The 10,017-nt window shown below is 44.4% G+C and overlaps 2 non-coding genes across 2 annotated transcripts; both read right to left on the bottom strand.

Annotated features, from left to right (window-relative positions):
- Nucleotides 1–8,750: 8,750 nt before the first annotated feature.
- On the bottom strand, nt 8,751–8,823 carry Trnat-agu. The gene has a single exon. It is a non-coding gene; the product is annotated as a tRNA-Thr (tRNA).
- Nucleotides 8,824–9,318: 495 nt separating this feature from the next.
- On the bottom strand, nt 9,319–9,391 carry Trnat-agu. The gene has a single exon. It is a non-coding gene; the product is annotated as a tRNA-Thr (tRNA).
- Between the last annotated feature and the right edge of the window lie 626 nt (nt 9,392–10,017).

Genomic DNA, 10,017 nt, shown 5'->3' with positions numbered 1-10,017 from the left:
AATTTGTGTTTGGAGTGTAGTCGGCAGCCGGCTCGGAAGCATGACCTAGCCCGTCATCCACGGTAAAAACAGACTTGAAATAATCATTGAAGGTACTAGCCATTGAACAAGGGTCATTAACGCTCTGGCCGTTAACAGTAACATTAATTAACATTATGCCTCGTCGGCGACAAGAAGCGCCAAACTTCTCAGGGTGAAGCTTGGAGAAAATCAGTCAAAGTTACATTAAAATACCTATACTTCGCGTCTATGATTTCTTTTCTTTCAGTTCACTATTAATGTTGTGAATGAGGATCGCATCTCGCTTTAGTTTCCTTAGCCTAGAAAGCCTACGGCGCAACTGAATAATTTCTCTGGTTATCCATGGGTTCTGTTTATTCAAGACCTTCTCCCTTTTCGCCACGAATTTATTATTGCACTCAATAGCAAGCCTTTGAAAAACGTTCCACAGGAAATTGACATCTAGTTCTGGCATGAGAGATGCGCTTGATAACTCAGAAAATAAAAAAAGACAAGGAATCAATAATACCACGATCATCAGCCCTAGAAAAGTCATTGTATTTTTTTTGTCGTTCTTTTTTAATAATTTTTGTAGCTGATAAAGTAAGATATCTCATTTTATAGTCTGAAACGCCTCCTTAAACATCAAAAATCAAATCCTGAGAAAGAAAAACTAAGTCAAGAATTGAATCCCTTCTATCTGACACTCTCGTTGGTGCGTTTACTATCTGTACGAGATTATGGAATAATGTTAACTTAATCAACGCCTGTGAGGTACTGCAGGATGACTGCGTGTTCTCCCACTCGACATTAGGGAGATTAAAATCTCCAGCTAAAATAGGCTTTGAACTTGAGTGTACGCTTGTTAAGAGATATTGATTAACGTCCTCAAAGGAATTGCTGAGCTAGGGCGGTGCCTAGCGGAACACTCGGTCGCTCCAAGCCGTTCACGTGCTATTTCTCGGCCCGCGCGCTCCCATAGGGAAACGCGGAGTGATCTGGTCGCAGTCCTGGGCAGAGATACTCAGAAAAGTATTCCGGAATAGAATACTGAAATATATTAACAAAGTATTCTGGAATAGAAATACTGAGATACATTTCTTTTTGCAGTATTGGGATATTTTGGAGATACTCTGCAAAAAGGGAAAAATGTATCCGAGAATACAGATAATGAAATACATATACTGAAATACAGATACTGAAATACAGATACTGAAATACTTTTATTCCTCGAATGACGTAATGTTCCGTAAAAGTATTTAAGAATGCACCATAAGCTACGCAGTGACCCATAAAACGCGAGTCCGAAATGTGGCGCAAGAAACGAACAAACCTGAATTTTCAAGCGACTAAAACACATCTCTTTATTCATGAGAGGTTCTCGCAAACGGGGAAAACTGAAATTAATTGCACTTGAGTAGGAGAAGCGTTTCACACAGTTCATCGTCAAGACAGCGACGGTTGGTTTTAGTACAAGACTGGCAAACGAAAAAAAGTCTCTCCACCGCTGTCGGGGAGCATAAGTTCGTATGAAAACGAATAAATGCCGCCTTCATGACTGGGAATTCCTGGAGCACGGAGACATCTTTTCTCGGATCATTAAGACACCGGAAGACCTCGCCTGTCACGTGAGTCTGTTCAGACTGTGTTGAAACCGAAGAGTTGCCATCTTCAAAGTCCTAGAACCCGTGATTCATCCATGATGAAGACGCCTCGTCGCTTGGGTCCTTTGGGTCTGGTCCGTGAGTCTCGGCGGCGCGTACGAGCAAGTTCTCAAAGCCGAAAGTGTTTGCCACTTCGCTGGATGTCCATCGCAGTTTGAAGAAGGGGTGCGAACACGCGGCGAGTATCGCCTTATCATTTTCCATTTTGAAAATGATGAGGCAAAACTTTCTCTTTCTCTTCGTCTCGAACTCTCCTTCTTCCATAGTTGCTTTTCCTGATACGGATAAGAAACCATGATGTTCCCCAGTGAATCCCATGGAAGACAAAGATTAAGGACAATCGTTTTACAAAAGGAATGAACCCTAGACGTCTCACAGCATCCTCTCTATGAAGGAAACCGGACGATTGCATCGCTGCCCGCTGTAAAATAAAGCGGACAGCCAAGGCCTGAAAAAAAGTGTTTTTTGTATGGGCCCTTTTCATCTTATCGATCTTTTGGTGACGTTTCCAAAACGTTGCCTCCCCCCCCCCTACACTTCCTAACCCCCCCCCCCCCCCCCCCCCCCCCGCCCCCCGAATGCAGCGAGATACCTTTGCCTGGCCGAGTATCGCGTTACAACGGATACATAGCAAGTGTATTTCACTACTGAGATACACATACATTTTTGAAATGTATTTCGATACAGAGACACATATACTCAAAAGTATCTCGGAGATAGTATCGCAATACATTTGTATCGCCATACTACCTAGCCCTGTTTTGTCGCCCCTAATAAAGCCGGTCGTGAGCAGGACAGGACCAGTAGACGCCGCCGCGCCCTGCGCGCCTTCATTGATGTGCAGATACCCCCAGAAACAGAATGCCTTCGGAATGGGCCGCGAATTCATAGAGGGACGAAACGCTGTGGCCGCAGCCTGTACTAGAAGTTGCGGGCTGGCACACTCTTCTCTGGGCAGGTCAGGGTGGCAGTAGGCCGTGGTAATATGACGGGCGTACCGTCCTTTTGAACAAAAAAAAATGTATGTAATAATCAATTTAATATATGTGTGTGTGTGTGTGCGTGCGTGTGCTTGCGTGCGTGTGTGTGTGTTTGTGTGTGTGTGTGTGTGTACGCTGCGCTACGGTGCTATAAGTCATTTGGGCGCTTTGGTTTTTAAGATTGTATTAATACACTTTATCACTCTAAAAAAATCCCTTGCGTCTACGTTCCCCCACAACACTCGGAGAGCTAACCACCGCAACCTACAAAGGCAACTCAGCGAATGGCGATGCCAAAACATATGTTTAGACCAAAAAAATCAGACTGAGTTGTGACTTTAAGCAACGCAGAACGTCACGCTTGCATTGCTTAATGTCACAACTCAGACTGCGTTTTTTGGTCTAAACATATGTCTCTGAATCGCCATTGGCGGAGCTGCCTCCACAAGTTGCGGTGATTGGCTCTCCGAGTGTTGTGCGGGAAAGCAAACGCACGCGCTTTTTTTAGAGTGTAGCGTCCAGAGTCCAATTTAGCTGCCACTATTGGTGCTCCAGATCAATGTATTTTACAGTTTAAATTCGCCGTTGCTTGGACACGAAGCGCGTGATTGGATCCGAGTACTCTCCGAACGCTGACGTCACTCTCGTTCTTCGATACCAGCTGAGTCGAGCTCACGCCGACCACTGACGCAGGCCTCGTGTCCAGCGCATGCTCAGAGTATGTGAGCAAGCAACGGCGAACATGCGTTGCCGCGGACTTTCTAGAAAGGATCTAATGGAGAGTGAATTCCGATGCTCACGAAAGTGCTGCCTTGTACACCAACTCACCTCCGTCACGTCACGGCACTGCGGTGGCAATGCTGTTGGTACTGCGCATGCGCACCCGCTTCACGGTAGTCTGGTATCTGCGCACGCGCCGTGCCCACACCTGGATGCCGCCACCAGCCGGACACCATGACGTCACTTCCGTACCATTTTAAAACCTACGAGTTTAAAACCTACCTAGCCACCCTAATTTGGCGAAACGCTAACATTTTTTATTCTTTTTTTTTGTAAACATGGTTTTGTTTATTTGGGGTCAAATCGTTATCTTCTTGCGCAGGGGTTTCGCTGAAGTCAGAGCTACCACGAGTCCTGACTGGCTTTGTTTGAAAGAATACTGGGGTGACCTCAATGTTAGAATCTTGAGGTGTGCCCACTATTTTTGTCAATCGGCCAAAAGCAGCCCAGCGTTCTCACTTTATCACAATCCCTCTGGAAGACTCAGACGAACCTGCGCTCCGCATAAAAGCTGTAGGAAGAACCGTGGGGCGCGGGCTAATCGGCTCAGAGTATTAATGATATTTCGGCGATATTGACTGAAGGTTAATTTGTTGATGTTGCTGATTTTTACAATTCCAAGTCTGCCTCAGAAGTGAACTAATAGGGAGGCATATAAAACAAAACAAAAAAAAAAACCTTTTTTTCAAAGCCGCCGGGCGAAGATTTCGGATGAAGTTAACATTATAAATAGGCGGATGATGTTTAATCTCTACAGTAGACTTTATCCGCGTGAAATTCCTGAGAAGAAGCATATAACTTGAAAATGAAGACTATAAGAGCAAGGTCTAACCAATGCGCGTATACAACATTTTAAGCGGCAATTTCCCTGGCGCTTGTTCGATTAAACTTGCGCTAAGTGTTTGGAGTACTGTTCTTTCCATCTAAACTGCCGAAAAGATTTCTCTCGATGCTGCTCCTGTTATTGCTTCCTTCTATTTTTCTCGACTTCCTTTTAAGTAATCTAATTTTATAAGTGGGAAGAAGTGTTCGACATTCTCGGAAAAAGTTTGAATATGAGTTCCGTCTGCATCCTGCTGGCATTGCACTTAGCTCTCATGGTAATGGACACCAAGAGAAAGGAAAACAAAAAGACCTTAGACGCGGCGTCCTTTTTTTATTTGTGTGTTTTTGAAGTAATTCAGTGAGAGCTCTCAATAAATATCAGAAACGTAATGAAAAGTAAAAGTACTTAGATCACGTACTGATATAACCAAATCACTGGTACGCTTGTCCACTTTATTTTTTGTCTTAATTGTTAGGTCCAAAATTCGTGTATTTGTAACCTTTGACGAAGGTCTTGCAAATGTAACTGCACCTTAAAATAAAAACACTTAAGAACAAAAACTACAAACCTTCTTGTCTTCCGTACCTTCCTTATTACAAGCAGTATTACGGATATCAAAATGTTCACTACTCATCACGTGAAGTTTGTTTTTGTACTACTGTTAACATATCCGTAAAGCTCTAATGCCGTCTCTGTAGTTTCGTAAAGTTTCATAATTTGGTTTATAATTGTTTGAAAATTTGTTCATCGATTTCTTATTTTTACGCCGGAAATAAACCCCATAGAAAGCTTTCCTTGTGATGTACTGGCAAAAAAAAAAAAAGGAAACATAGTGGATGACAACACAGTTCAGAATACTTACACCTGTAATATTCTAAATATTTGAATGAGTCTTAAGAATGGGTTCAAATATCAATCGGTGTTATGAAGGAAGAGTACAAACATATTTAATTGTCACATGAATATTAGAGAGTTTTAGTAGACCGTTTTCGCTTTCCCGCTCCGCTCTATGGAAAGCGGAGTCGCCATCGCGCATGCGCGACCCGCTCTGAGATTTGAGCGTGAAGCGTCAGCTCCGCTTTCGTCGCCATTTTAAGAAGCACGTTTCACTCTCAATAAACGTTCACTAGATGGTGTTTTTCTGGAAAGGAATTCGAAATGGGTGCTCGCCATTTTAAATCATGCTTGGGAGCGCGCTTCACCGTTATGAACCTCCCTGCACTAAGATGGCTGCGCAGACTTTGTTTGAAACGGCGTCCTCCAGAAAACGTTTCACGGTGGTCAAGAACCTCTGGCTGCTTCGAGAAATCGCTTGCCGCAATTCTTTCATGGCCCCTGAACGATGGGTACAGGTGCTGCCTTGTCCAAACCAGCGGGCTCGAGTTTTCTATGCGAGATGACGACGACGACGTTGAGAGGATGACACACCGGGCGACGGCGGTGCCTCAATCTGAGCTGGGCCTCGGTTCCCCGGAGGCGGCAGCTTCTACTTTGGCTGGGCTACCTCCTTGGAGCATGATTCTTTCACCCCAGTGGACCCCAATGAGCAACAGCGCCATCATGTTCCTGGTGCTCCTTCGTGCACTGATCGAACGGCGTGCAAGATCCTCACGGCTTGCTTCTCACCCGCCCAACCCGCCTCCATGAAGTCTGGAATTGTGCGAATCGGACTGCCATCCCACCCAATACCAACGAGCCATGTTGTCGTCATCTTGCACGTATATACTCATCACATTACCATGTTCCCTAGACGCGGCACCGCGGGCCTCGGTGGTACGGGCTGCTGCCTTTCCGCGGGGCCGGGGCTCTCCAGAGACAAAAATAAAAGGTTAAAGACCAAAGACTAAAGCAGTCGGAAAACGGACAGATATTTTGTTTGGTTACTTTAGGCAGCAAGACAGTGAAAATTAGCGAAATTGAGTTCTCCGTTTGTATCTCTACTTTTTGTTTTCCCAATGAAATCAGTCCTGTCTTCTTCGTATGCTTCGTTTTTTGATAGGGTATCCTGGTGTTTTGTACACTGCGCGACACTGTTAGCGGAAACAATCAGTATCCTGTTTTTATTTTTCACCTTAAATTTGAGGGGCTGACATCAGCCTATTGGTGTCGAATAAAGCGCTCGTTTGGGGCATTAATCTGAGTGAAAAGGTTTCAGCTCTTTCAATAGCTGTCAAAGAAATAAACTGCAAATAAAAGTGATTTTTTCGTGTTCGTATTAACAGCGGAGCGCAGTGTATGTATCTGCCTTGGGGGGTGACATGAAACCATTTTGCTTGACTACACTTCTTTTTTCTTTTGTGTGTTTTTGAAAGTGCGTTTTTCAGCTTAAGCTCATGCATAGTTTCAAACTCACTTGTGCTACGGTCTTTTCTTGCAATTGAAGGCCACGCTACACAGGCTACTTTTACAATGCTGAATTCAACAGTAACACTGTAATTTGGTTGGATGCAACATTCACACGCACATCTGAGAAGTAAAATAGGAGTCGTCAGTAAATGTTTTTTTATTAAAATATTTCTAGAAGCCTTTCAGCGTAGTTGGACAGGTATTTCGCTCAGTACAAAAGCTTGAATATGATTTACTGTCATCATTTCATGCCTTTTAATATTAAAAAAAAAAAGAAAAAACATGTCCATGGTCTTTGTAGGGTTCGTCCAGCTGACAAATTATGCCGTCTGCGCACATCACTGCCTGGTGCTTCACGACGAGCACCCTCTTGTGGCCCTCTTCTGATTTTTGATGGACGCCATATGGGTATGCTGTGCTGTCAACAAAACCCCAACATGATTACACACACAACAGCGCACTATAGCAAACAACACTCACACCTTACACACGAAAAAAAAAAAAGCGAAATTCAAACAAACCGCAAACAAACAGCGCGGTTTGTTTGAATTTTGCTTTATTTTTCTTGTGTAAGGTGTGAGTGTTGTTTGCTATAGTGCGCTGTGGTGTGTGTAATCATGTGCAACCAACTCGCCCAACCTTCTACGTTAACAAAACCCCAACAGTTGCCCAGGGGTGCTCCCTTGTCCTTGACGGTCTAATAAACAAAACAAAAAGGCAGTCTTACAACACGGCAGTATTTAAACACTACCAAAACATGTGATATGGGACTTGTTACTCCTCTAAGATAAAGCGTATTTCAATTGTAGGGTTGTTAAAAACTGTGTATCGTAAATGAAAAAAAAAAATACATATACATATATCTATATATATATATATATATATATATATATATATATATATATATATATATATATATATATATATATATATATATATATATATATATATATAGTTGTTCCTTCATTTCGCTACGCTTTGAGGGCGTCAAACTGCGCATGCGAGGCCCGCTACGCCGGAATCCGAAGCGAAACTTCGGAAAAGCGCTCTAATCTACTACTATTGCTTAGAAGTCCAGGGTTGTGTTTGCTAAATTTTGCATTGTTTATGATTGTCTGGTTTTCACCAGACAGAACCTAGATGTGGAATATTCTTTCGACCGTTATTGGTAACTCTTTTCAAAACACCACCCGGTAACATATTCGGCCGCCATATTTTGGTCATCGCTTTTAATGCGAGACTTGGACTAGAACCGATTTCATATTCAGCATTGACGCAGCATTCGTGTCTAATACATTTAGACTCGCATCTGCGAAAAACAATGACGCAGCCTTCTTGCTCCTTAGGCACTTGGCCAAAATAAGGCGGTCTCGAAGAATAGCGGCACCATGGGTTGCACTTTTAAAAAGGCTGCATTCAAGTTTCTCTTATCTTCTAGATCTACCAAGGAAATCCAAGGCGAAAATTCCCCAAGGAAAGTTAAACAATTCAAAAGTTGCGAGCGAATGTGAATAAATAAAGTTGAGAGGAATGGTTTCTTTGGTGCAGCCTGCGAGCGCCATGCTCGTGTTACAGCTTTCAGTGGCATTTTCGACAGGAGGGCGCGTGCACAGGTATTGGCGACGTGCGCGACCGAAAGCGTCGCTGTGGTCGGCCTTCCACGATTGGCCCAAAAGCTGACTATGACGTCGGAAAGGGTATACCATCGGCGGAAATAAGAGGAACGAAAGAACTTTAATTTCGAGGGTGTTGGCAGTGTTGCTTTGAGAGCGCAATGATTTCAAGCTTCCACCATGCTATTTACAAACACCATCGAACTTGTTGTTTGCAAGGTAATGACGTCACAAAGGGGAACCTTAGGAGGGCGCCACCAAAACATCCGCATCCGATGGATGTTTTGGTGGTAATAATCCGCGTCCGAGCACACGCTCCCGTACATTTGACTGCATAGCCATACGACAAACGCGATGCCTTTACCGATGCCGTGCTGGTTGCAAAGTGATACTCGCCCTTCGTTTGATTAAGGTGTTTTGTGTTGTATAGAACTCAAACCGAATGACGAAAATAATCCCTGGAGAAGGGGAACAAGAGGGACAAAGGACAAACATAAATATCCAGACACAGCTAGTTTACTGGTGAGCGACCGAAAAAATCCGCCTGGTCCGGGTATCGAACCCGGGACCTCTCCATTACTGGTGGAGCGCTCTACCAACTGAGCTAACCAGGAGTTATACTTCGTTTCAGCTTCGGTCCGAGCGCGGCCGATGTTATGAGCCGAAGGGCGAATCAAACAGCGCAAAAAGCGCAGCGTCATGGTGTGCTCTCTGCACTTGATACGACTAGCCAGCGGAGGAGCGCGCACAGAGAGACGGCGAATACCGGCTGGTCCTATCAACTGCAGAGAGCACGCTATGACGTTGTGCCTCTTTCGCTTTTTGATTGGCCCTTCGGCTCATAACATAGGCCGCGCTCGGACCGAAGCTGAAATGAAGTATAGACGTCAGTAGAGCAAACGGGTTTTATCAGCTGCCACCAGTCTAACACCAACAAAGGTGAAGCTTGCAAATTTAAGGTTATAATTATAATGCAATTAAATGCAAAGGTGCAAGCGAGCTGGACAAGAATGACGAAAATAATCCTTGGAGAAGGGGAACAAGAGGGACAAAGGACAAACATAAATCTCCAAACACAGCTAGTTTACTGGTGAGCGTCCGAAAAAATCCGCCTGGTCCGGGTATCGAACCCGGGACCTCCCCATTACTGGTGGAGCGCTCTACCAACTGTGCTAACCGGGGGTTAGACGTCAGTAGAGCAAACGAGTTTTATCAGCTGCCACCAGTCTAACACCAACAAGGGTGAAGCTTGCAAATTTAAGGTTATAATTATAATGCAATTAAATGCAAAGGTGCGAGCGAGCTGGACAGGAATGATGAAAATAATACCTGGAGAAGGGGAACAAGAGGGACAAAGGACAAACACAAATCTCCAAACACAGCTAACCAGGGGTTAGACGTCTAACCGCGGGTTAGCTCAGTTGGTAGAGCGCTCCACCTGTAACGGAGAGGTCCCTGGTTCGATACCCGGACCAGGCGGATTTTTTCGGTCGCTCACCAGTCACCTAGCTGTGTTTGGAGATTTATGTCTTTCCTTTGACCCTCTTGTTCCCCTTCTCCAAGGATTATTTTCGTCATTCTTGTCCAGCTCGCTTGCACCTTTGCATTTAATTGCATTCTAATTCAAATCGAATGGTTTACTTTTCACGCGCGGGGCGTACTCTTTACTTCTTGATTCGGCCTCTTTCAAGCTGAGGTCACGGTGAAGAACATCGACGCGTATTGAGTAAGTGCAGCCATCTTGAGATCCAAGCGATCACGCTAAGGACGCTGAGGGCAGTCCGCTATACAACTTGTGAAGCGGAGTG

This window comes from Ixodes scapularis, unplaced genomic scaffold, assembly GCF_016920785.2.
Source record: "Ixodes scapularis isolate PalLabHiFi unplaced genomic scaffold, ASM1692078v2 PGA_scaffold44__24_contigs__length_19508400, whole genome shotgun sequence".
Lineage (NCBI taxonomy): Eukaryota > Metazoa > Arthropoda > Arachnida > Ixodida > Ixodidae > Ixodes > Ixodes scapularis.
The sequence above is the reverse complement of the archived record's forward strand: the minus strand, read 5'-3'. Positions and strand labels throughout refer to the sequence as shown.